This window comes from Emys orbicularis, chromosome 20, assembly GCF_028017835.1.
Source record: "Emys orbicularis isolate rEmyOrb1 chromosome 20, rEmyOrb1.hap1, whole genome shotgun sequence".
Lineage (NCBI taxonomy): Eukaryota > Metazoa > Chordata > Testudines > Emydidae > Emys > Emys orbicularis.
Window position 1 is genome coordinate 2,319,917 of NC_088702.1, and position 16,268 is coordinate 2,336,184.

Here is a 16,268-nt window from a genome sequence, read left to right on the forward strand (position 1 = left end):
GAACAACGCTTCCTCAGCTCTCGTCCCCTAGTACCCCTCCTCTACTTGCGCTACATTGATGACATCTTCATCATATGGACACACGGAAAGGAGGCCCTTGAAGAATTCCACCTGGACTTCAACAATTTCCACCCCACCATCAACCTCAGCCTGGACCAGTCCACACAAGAGATCCACTTCCTGGACACTACAGTGCAAATAAGTGATGGCCACATAAACACCACCCTATACCGGAAACCTACCGACCGCTATACGTACCTACATGCCTCCAGCTTCCATCCAAGACACATCACACGATCCATTGTCTACAGCCAAGCCCTAAGATACAACCGAATTTGCTCCAACCCCTCAGACAGAGACAAACACCTACAAGATCTTTATCAAGCATTCGTAAAACTACAATACCCACCTGGGGAAGTGAGGAAACAGATTGACAGAGCAAGATGGGTACCCAGAAATCACCTACTACAGGACAGGCCCAACAAGGACAATAACAGAACACCACTGGCCATCACATACAGCCCCCAGCTAAAACCTCTCCAGCACATTATCCACGATCTACAACCTATCCTGGAAAATGATCCCTCACTCTCACAGACCTTGGGAGGCAGGCCAGTCCTCGCTTACAGACAACCCCCCAACCTGAAGCAAATACTCACCAGCAACTACACACCACACCACAGAAACACCAACCCAGGAACCAATCCCTGTAGCAAACCTCGTTACCTACTCTGTCCCCATATCTACTCTGGCGACACCATCAGAGGACCCAACCACATCAGCCACACCATCAAGGGCTCATTCACCTGCACATCCACTAATGTTATATATGCCATCATGTGCCAGCAATGCCCCTCTGCCATGTACGTTGGCCAAACCGGACAATCCCTCCGCAAAAGAATAAATGGACACAAATCAGACATCAGGAATGGTAACATACATAAGCCAGTAAGTGAACATTTCAATCTCCCTGGTCATTCTATTACGGATTTAAAAGTCACTATCACTGAACAAAAAAACTTCAGAAACAGACTTCAAAGAGAAACAGCAGAACTAAACTTCATTTGCAAATTCAACACCATTAATCTGGGCTTGAATAGGGACTGGGAGTGGCTGGCTCATTACAGAAGCAGCTTTTCCTCTCCTGGAATTGACACCTCCTCATCTATTATTGGGAGTGGACTACATCCACCCTGATTGAATTGGCCCTGTCAACACTGGTTCTCCATTTGCGAAGTAACTCCCTGCTCTCCATGTGTCAGTATATAATGCCTGCATCTGAAGAAGTGAGGTTTTTACCCACGAAAGCTTATGCCCAAATAAATCTGTTAGTCTTTAAGGTTCCACCAGACTCCTTGTTGTTCAGGAATAGTGAGCTGTGACATGTTTGTATTTTTATGTCTGATTTTGTAAGCAAGTTGTGTTTAAGTGAGGTGAAACTTGGGGGTACACAAGGTGAATCAGACTCCTGAAAGGGGGACAGTAGTCTGGAAAGGTTGAGAGCCACAGTCTTTAGGGACTTGATTAGCATCTAATTTCAGAATCTGAGCAGGGCAGAGACCTGGCATTTGTCCTCTCCGCAAACTTGACTTTCACACAGAGTGGTATGTAAACAAAGAATGGAAGTGAAAGAAAAACCAGAAGCCCAATAATATGATGCAAGATAATTTTAATGAGAGTGAGAAGTACAGTAAACACTTGCAGAATGCAAATAAAATAGCGTGTTTAGAATTTCAATAAGGGTTACAACCAATCACCGTCTCCAAGGTGGTGCATTTTACACAAGATGTTCTTCTTTCTTTGTTGCAGTTGTAGTTTGCCAGTCATATGCTCTTTTATACATGTTTTATGTTACTTGTTTTATCCCTACCACATCTAATAGCACAAAGCACGATATATGAAGAAAAGAAAAAAAGGTGGGAAGCCACTAGGTCAGAAATAAAGATAAAGCATAACATGAGACAGACACACGTCTGCTTGATTTTTAAGAGGTGCTGAGCTCTCACAGCTCTGACTGACTTCAATAGGAGTTGTGGATGCCAATCACTTCTAAATCCCATAAGCTCAGCCATGAATCTGTATCTTCTTTGTCATTTCCTCATTGTTCCTTCTTCCGTGGTTATTCCTGCTGGGTTTAACATGGGCCACATCTTCCATAGTGACATGGGTTCCAACCCCAGGAGCCGAAGGATGAGCACCCGGAGCCGAAGGATGAGCTCCCGTTGCCGAAGGATAAGCCCCCGTTACCGAAAGAGCCCCCGGAATCATATGGGCCTATAATTCCTCATGGTAGAGAGGATCCCACTACGCTATCCTGTGGGCAAGTGGCAAGAGTTGGGCCTGGGAAATTCACGACAACCGGTGGTGCATAGACGACTGCAGTCGAGTCACCGCATTCTGTGATACACGGCTCGTTCCAGACCCCAATATATGGTTGGGGCATATTGATGGATACTGAGGTGGGCATGGCCGTGGATACGGAATGCATGGTGGATACTTTGGACACGGAGGACGCTTTGGCCGGCATGGCACTTTCTGCGGCGGACACGGTTTTGTCTCTTTCTGCGGCAGACATGGGTTTTGGCCTTTCTGCGGTATATGTCGCTGCTGACTTTTGTAAGAGAACTCCTCATCGGAAAACATCTTTCTGCAATGGGGTTGAGCCTGAAATATAAAGTAGGGAGTAAACAAAATGCAAACTGCCAGTGGAATCAGAGGTACAACGCTCAGCTATTGTGCTAAGGGGTATCATGTAGGAACTTGCATAGATTTGATATATAGTGAAGAAAATTATGACTTAATCCCTTGGTGTGTAAAGCCTTCATTGATGACCTTTCTAGAGCTCATGACCACTTCATCCTTGCACCACCTGCATCCATTCATTTTCATTCTCTCCCCACTCCCTGTTTCTTGAGCCTGGTCTCCCACAAGTGCTAAGTCGTCTTTATTTCAAACACAGAGAATAATTATTATCCTATCTTACATAGTAAATGTTCACAGCTCTAAGCACCCATTTGCTGTCATAACATCCATGTGAATTAGGTAGTTATTACCCCTGTTTCATTAGAGGGGAAGTTGCAACGGAGAGGCCAAGTGACTGGCCTAAGGTCACATGTGGAATGAAGGGAAAAGCTAGGACTAGAATTCAGGCGCACCCACCTGTTAAACTTATTGTTAATATTTGAATTCCAGTCGCTTCTAGAAGCGACATCTGAGGGCTCATCGATACTGTGCTGCAATCCAGACTAAGGGGGTCTCACCTGTAGCGTCTGCCAGAATGTCGCACTCTAACTGCCCTGTGTACAACTTGGAGGCACAAATGAAAAGGTACCTAATTTGCATCACTGTAGTCCTGTTTCAGAAAGGACTGTGTTAACAGGGACTAGGTCCATTTCAGTTCGTGCCAGTAGGGTCCGCACAGGGCAGAACACCTTCAAGCGGTCTATAATTCACACCGCCATGGTCTAGTCTGTTGTACTGTGTGGAAAAGCTCTCCGATCTCTGCCCCATTGTGCTGGGCATTGTAGAGAGACAGAGTAACAGACATTCTCTGCCCTGGAGTGCATAAAAGTGAACTAGACAAGGGGAGGCAGGAAAGGTTGGCTAACCCTGTGTTATGTATGGAGAGCTGATTCACAGGACAATGAGGGCTAGGAAAATCTGTACAGTCCCTTTGTAATTCATCCTGTTTACAGCTTATCTGGATTTTAAAACACCCAGTTCTACATATAACTTAGGAATTGTCAGGATGGTTGAGCATAAATTGCCTAGGAAGGTTGTGGCATCTCCATCATTGGGGATTTTTAAGAGCAGGTTAGACATACACCTGTCAGGAATGGTCTAGCTAATACTTAGTCCTGCCATGAGTGCAGGTGACTGGACTAGATGACCTCTTGAGGTCCCTTCCAGTCCTATGATTCTATGAACCAAGGGTCACCCAATGAAATTAATAGGAAGCAGGTTTAAAACAAACAAAAGGAAGTATTTCTTCACACAGCGCACACTCAGCCTGTGGAACTCATTTCCGAGGAATGTTGTGCAGACTAAAATATGACTGGGTTCAAAAAAGAATTAGATAAGCTAATAGGGGATTGGTCCATCAACGGCTGTTAGCCAAGATGGTCAGTGTTGCAACCCCATGCTCTGGGTGTCCTGAAGCCTTTCACTGCCAGAAGCTGGGACTGGACAACAGGGCAGCGATGGATCACTCAGTAATTGCCCAGTTCTGTTCATTCTCTCTGAAACATCTGGCATGGGCCACTATCTGAAGACAGTATACTAGGCTAGATGGACCATTTGTCTTGACCCAGTCTGGCTGCTATGGTTTTATCTAATTTATCAATGAAAACTAAATTGAAAGGAGCAATACATTTACATTTCAAAAGTTACATATGAAATCAAATATCATTGTTTTATTTAAATAAATAGGGCTAGATCCTCAGTTTTTAAAGATGGGTTTAGATTCTTTGAAGAGAGTGGAGGATGTGGCCATATAGACACATACAAACTGACATATAACATATACCTATATATTATTTTTTCTTTCAATGATTAATATTCTCCAGTATTAAAGTACTTTGAGAATGAGGTTTGCAAAGTCGCTTAATGGATTTGCATTCCCAAATTAAAGTTAATAAGAATCAGGTGTCCCAAACAACTATGTCTTTTTGAAATCTGCAGCCTTAACTTCTAAAGTCTCCACAACCAATCCCTACAGTTAAATAGTGAAAATATATCAATAAAAATAGGGGGAACCTCCCCCCCCCACACCAAACCCCTCCCTCCCCCCCCCCCCCCCCGATTGACAAAATCCACAAAGTAGTTTTGCAGGATTCAATTCCAAGTAAATATATATCAGACTTACCTGTTCACCAAGGAGATTAAGTCAAGAGAAATGGTTGGAACTGCCTTGAGTGGCGAACACTTTTATACTATTCTGCAGACATCCTGGAGGAAGTGAGACATACTTTGTGCCCTCCTTTTACAAAACAAATGTTGTTGCGCATGTACTTTCTCCAGCTGATTTCTCTGTTATCTGCTTGTGACTATCAGGACATGATCAGTCCTACATCTGGTGGCATGCCTGTTACACCCTATGTTACACCCTACATCTATTTTTCATCTAAAAACCGTATGTGCCAAATGAATTTCTGGTATCATTCCGTTGACCTCATTTGAGATAAAACAGGAATTAAGCTGGCTCCATTGATGTAGAGCTGGTTAGTTGGTGGGTATTGAGGTGGGTTTTTTTGGCCACCTTTACTACATGAAGAGAGCTCAGAGATGGTTCAGTAGCACAATTTGCCATTATGCCCAGGATTCTATTTTAGTCTTTTAAATCCAGGCTACTAGCTAGTTGGGGAGAAAGTGGAGATTTCCTAAGAGGATGGGGGTTCTAGATACTTAGTATCTTCACCCCCTATCTATTCACTATGTGTTCAATACAATACCCATAACAATTTAGAGACATCTATCCTGTGACTTCAGTGATCTTTGAATCAGGTCCTAGGGGTTGTAATCCACTCTTGGAAAGAAAGCCACGACAAGATTTTCATGGGCTGTTTAAGTGCTACATTAGCCTTCAAAATATGGCTTATGTGGAACTTAATGTTTTCCCTAGGCCCTTTCCATATGGTGTATTTCACTGAGTGATGAGAGAGAATTATGCTCTGAAGTGACCTTAGTTATACTGAAATGTTTTTGGGGTCATCATACAGCAAAAGAAGGCAGCCTGTTGTAGATTTCAGCCTGACTTGACATGAAAGTTCGCAGTGGATGAAAGAAAATTGTCGTGGGTTCTTTTTTTTTTTTTTTTTTTTTTTTTTTTTTTATTACAGCTCTTGAACCTACAACTCCATACATGACCCATCAACACAACATAGCAAATGTGACAGAATCTGACCACGCTGGGACAGCGCCTCTTTGAGAAAGCCACTCCACCATCGCTGGACTAGTTTTGCACTCCAAGTGGAGCTTCCTCTAAACGGGCAGAAAGGAAGAAGGGGACACTCTATGAAGTCCCTTGTGGACCTCTCTGTGCAGATGTAGGGATATAGGAATCGTCAGAGTGATCAGTACTTGCTGCTTCACAGAGGTTTACTCAGAGATACTTATGTAGAACAGAAGCAGGCAGCTATGAAAAACAAACAAACTAGGATCTAGAATAAATACCCCTCGAAAGATAGTAGAGTGTTGTCATCACCAATTTAATATATTGGTGGATGAAGACGAGAGGGGCACCCAAAACCCTTTTTAAAAAATGTTGGCCTTCAATTGTACTAGCCTCATGACTTAAACCCCAGACAACCCTTCTTCACCTTTCCCTTATGTACCAGAACTAAATGCCCGGGGAGGTGGGATATAATGAAATGTTGTGGGATATTTAACTAAGCCTGCCATTGGTAGACAGAAAATTCTTTCAGAACATAGAAAAAAGCTTAAACAGCTTGTTGATAGTGCTGGAGCTTCCTGAAATACATTGTTTGAAATAAATTGTTGTAAATTATTGCGGTATCATCAAAGGAGGTAGAGTTGTGCTGATTGCACCAGCCGAGAATCTCACCTGTGAGCTGTATGAAATGCAAAGCTACTTTTTAATTAAAATAAAATCATCCTGCATTTTAATGCTATGAATCATGACCTGATTAGGGGAATGAGATTAGCGGCTTTGCATGCACATTTTAAGGCAATACTATTACTCAATGCATGGTTTCAAAAGCCATTCCTATCCATTTAATATTTAAATAATACAACACTTTGCATGTATAAACCTTTAATGAATGTTTGTGAAGTGGTTAGAAACCTTTGAAGCCTCATTACATTCTCCAATGAGTCTTATTATCCAGAGAATCCCGCAAACCACACCTCATCATTGAGGGATAAATTGTGGTGTACAGAGCAGAACATTATTAAACAAGACTGTAAACTGGTTCAGGAGGGAAATGATCCTGTTTTCTATCGAAGGGTGGGTGTAGATGAGTCACCCTTTCCTCTGAGTGGCAGACCCCAAAAGTCAAACTGGCTGCTCGGTCAGAGAATCCATCAGGGGTTCTAAGTGTTGTCAGACGCCAGCGGTGTGGTGCTCTGCTCGGTTCAATGTTGATATCAGTCGGCTGCGTGCGTGTGTGTGTTCCCTCTGTGTGCTGCCCCGGCTCTGCAGATCGCTGACACAGCAGAACTGAGAGAACCCCCAATGACCACAGACTCCGATAAGGTACGAAGGCACCCGGCCAGGTTTATTGTCAAACGAAGCACGGTAATAGTTCCCAGCAGACTCTACAGGACATACTCCGAATATGTGCCCCTGACAATGGACCGGCTCAGTCAGTGGCGGGACACTCCACTGCCCCCTAGGCCGGACAAAGACAACTCCTCAGTGGTAAATTCTTATACAAAGGTACAAACAAGTTACACATCACTCCTGACGTATTGAGGTGCAACCCCTCTATGCAGCGAGGTGCCACCCCTCTAAGTAGTGAGGTGCCGCCTCTCCCCTTGTACATGTTGGTTCAAACAAAACAACTCTATCCATCATATTACCCTTTTGCCAGTCTTTAGGATGGGTCAGCCTGTTCCTTGTCATCTGTGTGGAATGTGCAAGTATCTGAGTGTTCTGGTACCTTTTAGGTATGTGTATTTTTGCAACATCAGCCCTTTCCAGCTAAATAAATGGAGCCCGTTTATTCCTGCTGTAACGCAAATGAAGTCAATAGAATGATACCAAATATTAATCTGTTAAACCAAGTTTTCAAATGAAAGAAACGTGTAGCGTGTAATGCACGTGTCATTCTGCGCAGGACTGCTAATGGTCTCATAACCACAAGCAGTGAGCAACACAGTAATTTGGAGGCATTATATCTGCAATAAAATTTGTTTTATAACTAATTAGGACCTCATGCAACTAATTAGGACCTTTCAGCTCCTTTGGGGTGTCTGAGAAATTGTATAAAAGCACTTGTCACTCAGGGCTGTTCTAACCACTTCTCTTGTGTTATTCTCCTCGGTGAATTGGATAGGTCATATACTTGAGTCAGCTCTTCTCTTTCTAACTGTCAAAGCGGAAGTTTTCACATTGAACTGAATACTCCAAAAATACTGTGATTTAAGTAATTTAAAGTGTTCTAGGGAAGGGCAGGAGGGAGGGCAGGGGAAGTGCCCCACACACCTGTTTTTGTTTTTTAATTCAGTTACACACTTCAGTTGCCCAACAAAAGAAAAATGAAGTGCTTTAAAAATAAGAGACTGGTAAAATACACCTCTATCTACCATATATGGACAATTAAGTTAACAATCAGCTAAAAGCCACTAGCTGGACCAAGATAAACTGTCATTTAATTTCAACTTGGTTACTCTGTTATCGTTGTATTACTGTATTATTGCTCTATATCATTTGCAATGTGCATAACATCGCTGAACTGTTTAACCAACACACAGGTAAAAAAATCAACAAATGAATGGCAGCCAACAACATGAAGGCAAGGGAAAAAACAAATTGGTAAAGAAATTATGTTAGTAACTACAAATTGGGTAAACAAATTCGCTGTTAGTACCGGTCAGAATTTGGGTTACTCACACTGCATCCTAACTAAGGCACACATTATTCAAAACAATTTTGTTCAGTGTCTAGGTACCAATACTAAATCCTGACACAGCAATATTTGATCAATTGTTTACTGTCCATTCAGTAGGTTATCTGGAAGACAATATCCATAAGAAACAACTGGTTCTGTCAACTACTGGTGTATCACAGTGCAGTTCAACCAATGAAACAGAGACACTAGCCACTTCTGTTTCCTGCCCAGTGAAGCTTACCAGAGGGTGACAACCAGCAGTAAGGATAATCTATAACATGGATGGACAGTACCGAGTAGTAACTAATTACAATATATTTATATATAAAGGCCTCAGTGGTAGTGTCACTACTCCAAATTTCTTTTTTTATTTCTCATATACATAGCACTGTGGGACACATTATCACGGTCCCTATGCGAGTATTTCAAAACACTCAGCCTACTACTAATGATGATACAGATGGTAACTGTAATTGCCCTCATAAAAGTGGGTTGCTATCTGCAGTACCACAAGGGCCAAACTACAACTTCCAGATTGGAAAAGAATTGTTATGCTTGGATATAAAGTGCTGTTATATGTACACAAACATACTATACATATATGCCTGTATACACTACAAATATATACACCATATCCATATTACTTATATATATATTAATTATTTGAGAGTGCCTCTAAGACTCAATTATAAAACTATTTTCCTCAGTCGCAGTCCCGGGCCTAACATTCCCAGGCCCGCCATAAGGGACTAAATAATTGGATAATAAAATCTGTCTATCAGTTGTACGAGGGAACGTGCAGACTAAGGGACAGACAGGGCATGAGTGTATGGATGGTAAAATGAGGTAACCACGTAAGTGTTTAGCCCATTGGGTTATCTTTAGTCCATGCATTATGCTTTTCCGAGATGATGGGTAAACATCCTTCCCATAAAAAGATAAAAAGTGGGGGAAATGTAGTAAGATGAGGCCCTGAACTATAAACCCTCGGTATCAGAGGCCCGGTATGAGGCTTGAGGCCTGAACTAAAGTAGTGGTTAAGACTTTGTTAACATAAAGAAAAGTTAAACTGTGAGCCAGAAGCAGGCCCTGCTCACAGAAGCTGGCAAAGAAAGGGCTGATGTTGCAAAAATAAATATACGTAAAAGGATACCAAGGAACCTAAAATACACATACCAAGAATACTCCGATACTTGCACATTCCACAGAGATAACAAGGAACAGTTTGACGCATCCTAAAGACGGGAAAAAGGGTAATATGATGGATAGAGTTGTTTTGTTTGAACCAACATGTACAAGGGGAGAGGCGGCACCTCACTACTTAGAGGGGTGGCACCTCACTGCATAGAGGAGTTGCACCTCAATACGTCAGGAGTGATGTGTAACTTGTTTGTACCTTTGTATAAGAATTTACCACTGAGGAGTTGTCTTTGTCCGGCCTAGGGGGCAGTGGAGTGTCCCGCCACTGACTGAGCCGGTCCATTGTCAGGGGCACATATTCGGAGTATGTCCTGTAGAGTCTGCTGGGAACTATTACCGTGCTTCATTTGACAATAAACCTGGCCGGGTGCCTTCGTACCTTATCGGAGTCTGTGGTCACTGGGGGTTCTCTCAGTTCTGCTGTGTCAGCGATCTGCAGAGCCGGGGCAGCACACAGAGGGAACACACACACGCACGCAGCCGACTGATATCAACATTGAACAGAGCAGAGCACCACACCGCTGGCGTCTGACAACACTTAGAACCCCTGATGGATTCTCTGACCGAGCAGCCAGTTTGACTTTTGGGTTCTGCCACTCAGAAGAAAGGGTGACTCATCTACACCCACCCTTCGATAGAAAACAGGATCATTTCCCTCCTGAACCAGTTTACAGTCTTGTTTAATAATGTTCTGCTCTGTACACCACAACTTATCCCTCAATGATGAGGTGTGGTTTGCGGGATTCTCTGGATAATAAGACTCATTGGAGAATGTAATGAGGCTTCAAAGGTTTCTAACCACTTCACAAACATTCATTAAAAATGTATACATCCAAAGTGTTGTATTATTTAAATATTAAGTGGATAGGAATGGCTTTTGACACCCAGGCATTGAGTAATAGTGTTGCCTTAAAATGTGCATGCAAAGCCGCTAATCTCATTCCCCTAATCAGGTCATGATTCATAGCATTAAGAGCAGGGTGATTTTATTTTAATTAAAAAGTAGCTTTGCATTTGTTTCCATACAGCTCACAGGTGAGATTCTCGGCTGGTGCAATCAGCACAACTCTACCTCCTTTGATGATACCGCAATAATTTACAACAATTTATTTCAAACAATGTATTTTAGGAAGCTCCAGCGCTATCAACAAGCTGTTTACGCTTTTTTCTATGTTCTGAAAGAATCTTCTGTCTACCAATGGCAGGCTTAGTTAAATATCCCACAACATTTCATTATATCCCACCTCCCTGGGCATTTAACTCTACTACATAAGGGAAAGGTGAAGGAGGACTGTCTGGGGTTTAAGTCATGAGGCTAGGACAATTGAAGGCCAACATTTTTTTTAAAGGGTTTTGGGTGCCCCTCTCGTCTTCATCCACCAATATATTAAATTGGTGATGACAACACTCTTCTATCTTTCGAGGGGTATTCATTCTTGATCTTAGGGTTTGTTTGTGTTTTTCATAGCTGCCTGCTTCTGTTCTACATAAGTATCTCCCAGTAAACCTCTGTGAAGCTGCAAGTACTGATCACTCTGACGATTCCTATATCCCTACATCTGCACAGGGAGGTCCACAGGGGACTTCGTAGAGTGTCCCCTTCTTCCTTTCTGCCCGTTTAGAGGAAGCTCCACTTGGAGTGCAAAACTAGCCCAGCGATGGTGGAGTGGCTTTCTCAAAGAGGTGCTCTCCCAGCGTGGTCAGACTCATATTTTGTCACATTTGCAATGTTGTATTGATGGGTCATGGATGGAGTTGTAGGTTCAAGAGCTGTAAAAAAAATTCACCCACTGCAAACTTTCATGTCAAGTCAGTCTGAAATCTACAACAGGCTGCCTTGTTTTGCTGTATGATGACCCCCAAAACATTTCAATATAACTAAGGTCACCTCAGAGCATAATTTCTTCTCATCACTGATGAAATACACCATATGGAAAGGGCCTAGGGAAAACATTAAGTTCCATATAAGCTATATTTTGAAGGGTAATGTAGCACTTAAATGGCCCATGAAAATCTTGTCGTGGCTTTCTTTCCAAGAGTGGATTACAACTCCTAGAACCTGATTCAAAGATCACTGAAGTCACAGGATAGATGTCTGTAAATTGTTATGGGTATTGTATTGAACACATAGTGAATAGATAAGGGGTGAAGATGCTAAGTATCTAGAACCCCCATCCTCTTAGGAAATCTCCACTTTCTCCCCAACTAGCTCGTAGCCTGGATTTAAAAGACTAAAATAGAATCCTGGGCAAAATGGAAAATTGTGCTACTGAACCATCTCTGAGTTCTCTTCATGTAGTAAAGATGTCAAAAAAAAGCCCCCAAACCCACCAACTAACCAACTCTACATCAATGGAGCCAGCTTAATTTCTGTTTTATCTCAAATGAGGTCAACGGACTGATATCAGAAATTCATTTGGCACATAAACTTTTTTAAGATGAACCAACCATATAGGGTGTAACGTAGGGTGTAACAGGCATGCCACCCAATGTAGGACTGATCATGTCCTGATAGTCCTAAGCAGAGAACAGAGCAATCAGCTGGAGGAAGTACATGCGCAACAAAATTTGTTTTGTAAATGGAGGGCACAGAGAATGTCTCACTTCCTCCAGGATGTCTGCGGAATAGTATAAAAGTGTTCGCCACTCAAGGCAGTTCCAACCATTTCTCTTGACAATCTCCTTGGTGAACAGGTAAGTCTGATATTTACTTACTTGGAATTGAATCCTGTAAAAATACTTTGTGATTTTGGCAATCAACAGGGCTTATTTTGTGTGTGAGGGTTCCCCCTATTTTTATTGGTATATTTATATTTTAATTATTTAACTGTAGGGATTGGTTTGTGGAGACTAGAAGTTAAGGCTGCGGTTTTCAAAAAGACATAGGTGTTTGGGACACCTGATTCTTATTAACTTTAATTTGGGAATGCAAATCCATTAAGCGACTTTGCAAACCTCATTCTCAAAGTACTTTAATACTGGAGAGTATTAATCATTGAAAGAAAAAATAATATATAGGTATATGTTATATGTCAGTTTGTATGTGTCTATATAGCCACATCCTCCACTCTCTTCAAAGAATCTAAACCCATCTTTGAAAACTGAGGATCTAGCTCTATTTATTTAAATAAAACAATGATATTTGATTTCATATGTAACTTTTGAAATGTAAATGTATTGCTGCTTTCAATTTAGTTTTCATTGATAAATTGGATAAAACCGTAACAGCCAGACTGGGTCAAGACAAATGGTCCATCTAGCCTAGTATACTGTCTTCAGATAGTGGCCCATGCCAGATGTTTCAGAGAGAATGAAAGAACTGGGCAATTATTGAGTGATCCATCGCTGCCCTGTTGTCCAGTCCCAGCTTCTGGCAGTGAAAGGCTTCAGGACACCCAGAGCATGGGGTTTCATCACTGACCATGTTGGCTAATAGCCATTGATGACCAATCCCCAATAAGCTTATCTAATTCTTCAGAGCAAAAGCCAGGCTCTACCTTAGGGATGTCAGGAAAAAACTTCCTGTATGTGTAGTGTAGACCACTTGAGGGATTACTGCTTTCCTCTGAAATATCTGGTACTGAACACTTTAACAGAGAAGGTACGGGGCTAGAAGGACAGCTAGTGTTATGTCGTATGGCAATTCCTAAGTTATATGTAGAACTGGGTGTTTTATAATCCAGATAAGCTGTAAACAGGATGAATTACAAAGGGGCTGTACAGATTTTCCTAGCCCTCATTGTCCTGTGAATCAGCTCTCCATACATAACACAGGGCTAGCCTCCCTCCCTTTTTCTAGTTCACTTTTATGCACTCTAGGGAAGATAATGTCTGTTACTCTTTCTCTCTACAATGCCCAGCACAATGGGGCAGGGATCGGAGAGCTTTTCTACACAGTACAACAGTCTAGACCATGGCGGTGTGAATTATAGACCGCTTGAAGGTGTTCTGCCCTGTGCGGACCCTACTGGCACGAACTGAAATCGACCTAGTCCCTGTTAACACAGTCCTTTCTGAAACAGGACTACAGTGATGCAAATTAGGTACCTTTTCGTTTGTGCCTCCAAGTTGTACACGGGGCAGTTAGAGTGCGACATTCTGGCACACGCTACAGGTGAGACCCCCTTAGTCTGGATTGCAGCACAGTATCGATGAGCCCTCAGATGCCGCTTCTAGAAGTGACTGGAATTCAAACATTAACAATAAGATTAACAGGTGGGTGTGCCTGAAGTCTAGTCCTAGCTCTTCCCTTCATTCCACATGTGACCTTAGGCCAGTCACTTGGCCTCTCTGTTGCAACTTCCCCTCTAGTGAAACAGGGGTAATAACTACCTAATTCACATGGATGTTATGACAGCAAATGGGTGCTTAGAGCGGTGAACATTTACTGTGTAAGGGCTAGGTAGGATTATAATTATTCTCTGTGTTTGAAATAAAGACGACTTAGGGCTTGTGGGAGACCAGGCTCAAGAAACAGGGAGTGGGGAGAGAATGAAAATGAATGGATGCAGGTGGTGCAAGGATGAAGCGGTCGTGAGCTCTAGAAAGGTCATCAATGAAGGCTTTACACACCAAGGGATTAAGTCATCATTTTCTTCACTATATATCAATCTATGCAGGTTCCCACATGATACCCCTTAGCGCAACAGCTGAGCGTTGTACCTCTTATTCCACTGGCAGTTTGCCTGTTGTTTACTCCCTACTTTATATTTCAGGCTCAGCTCCATTGCAGAAAGATGTTTTCCAATGAGGAGTTCTGGCACAAAAGTCACCTGCCACAGAAACCGCATAAAGGCCAAAACCCATGTCTGCCGCAGAAAGAGACAAAACCGTGTCCGCCGCAGAAAGTGCCATGCCCGCCAAAGCGTCCTCCGTGTCCAACGTATGCACCATGCATTCCGTATCCACGGCCATGCCCACCTCAGTATCCATCAATATGCCCACAACCATATATTGGGGTCTGGAACGAGCCGTGTGTCACAGAATGCGGTGACTCGACTGCAGTCGTCTATGCACCACCGGTTGTCGTGAATTTCCCAGGCCCGACTCTTGCCACTTGCCCGCAGGATAGCATCGTGGGATCCTCACTCCCAAGGGGAATTATAGGCCCATATGGTTCTGGGGGCGCTCTCGGTTCTGGGGGCTCCTTTGGTGCTGGGGGCTCCTTTGGTGCTGGGGGCTCCTTCGGTACTGGGGGCTCCTTCGGTTCCTCGGTCTCATCCTTCAGCTCCGGGGGCTACCTCGGTGCTGGGGGCTATGGCGGTTCCGGGGGCTACCTCGGTTCTGGGGGCTACTGCGGTTCCGGGGGCTGGAACCCATGTCACTATGGAAGATGTGGCCCATGTTAAACCCAGCAGGAATAACCACGGAAAAAGAGCAACAAGGAAATGACAAACAAGATACAGATTCATGGCTGAGCTTATGGGATTTAGAAGTGACGGGCATCCACAACTCCTACTGAAGTCAGGCGGAGCTGTGAGAGCTCAGCACCTCTTAAAAATCAAGCAGATGTGTGTCTGTCTCATCTTATGCTTTATCTTAGATTTCTGACCCAGTGCCTTCCCACCTTTTTTTTTTTTTTTGTCTTCATATATCGTGCTTTGTGCTATTAGATGTGGTAGGGACAAGTAACATACAAAATGTATAAGAGAGCATATGATTGTCAAACTGTACAGCTGCAACAAAGAAAGAAGAACATCTTGTGTAAAATGCATCACCTTGGAGACGGTGATTGGTTGTAACCCTTATTGAAATTCTAAACACGCTACTTTATTTGCATTCTGCAAGTGTTTACTGTACTTCTCACTCTCATTAAAATGACCTTGCATCATATTATTGGGCTTCTGGTTTTTCTTTTACTTCCATTCTGTGTTTACATACCACTCTGTGTGAAAGTCAAGTTTGTGGAGAGGTCAAATGCCAGGTCTCTGCCTTGCTCAGATTCTGAAATTAGATGCTAATCAAGTCCCTTGGGACAGTGGCTCTCAACCATTCCAGACTACTGTCCCCCTTTCAGGAGTCTGATTTGTCTTGTGTACCCCCAAGTTTCACCTCACTTAAAGATGACTTGCTTACAAAATCAGACATAAAAATACGAACGTGTCACGGCTCACTGTTACTGAACAATTGCTCACTTTCTCATTTTTACCATATAATTATAAAATAAAGCAAGTGTATAGTATATAAAACAGTATAAATAAATCATTCTCTCTATGAAATTTTAGTTTGTACTGACTTCACTGGGGCATTTTATGTAGCCTGTTGTATAACTAGGCAAATATGAAGTTCATGTACCCCCTGGAAGACCTCTGTGTATCCCCAGAGGTATGTGTACCCGTGGTTGAGAACCACTGCCTTAAGAGGTCAATAGAAGTATGCAGGAGTGGAGAATTCTACCCTCTTTACACGTGCTCCAGAACTCACTTTATTGTGTAACAATTTTCCTTCCTTGGAGAGGCTTGGTTATATTTTCTTCTAGCTACAAAATGGGAGAGGTAT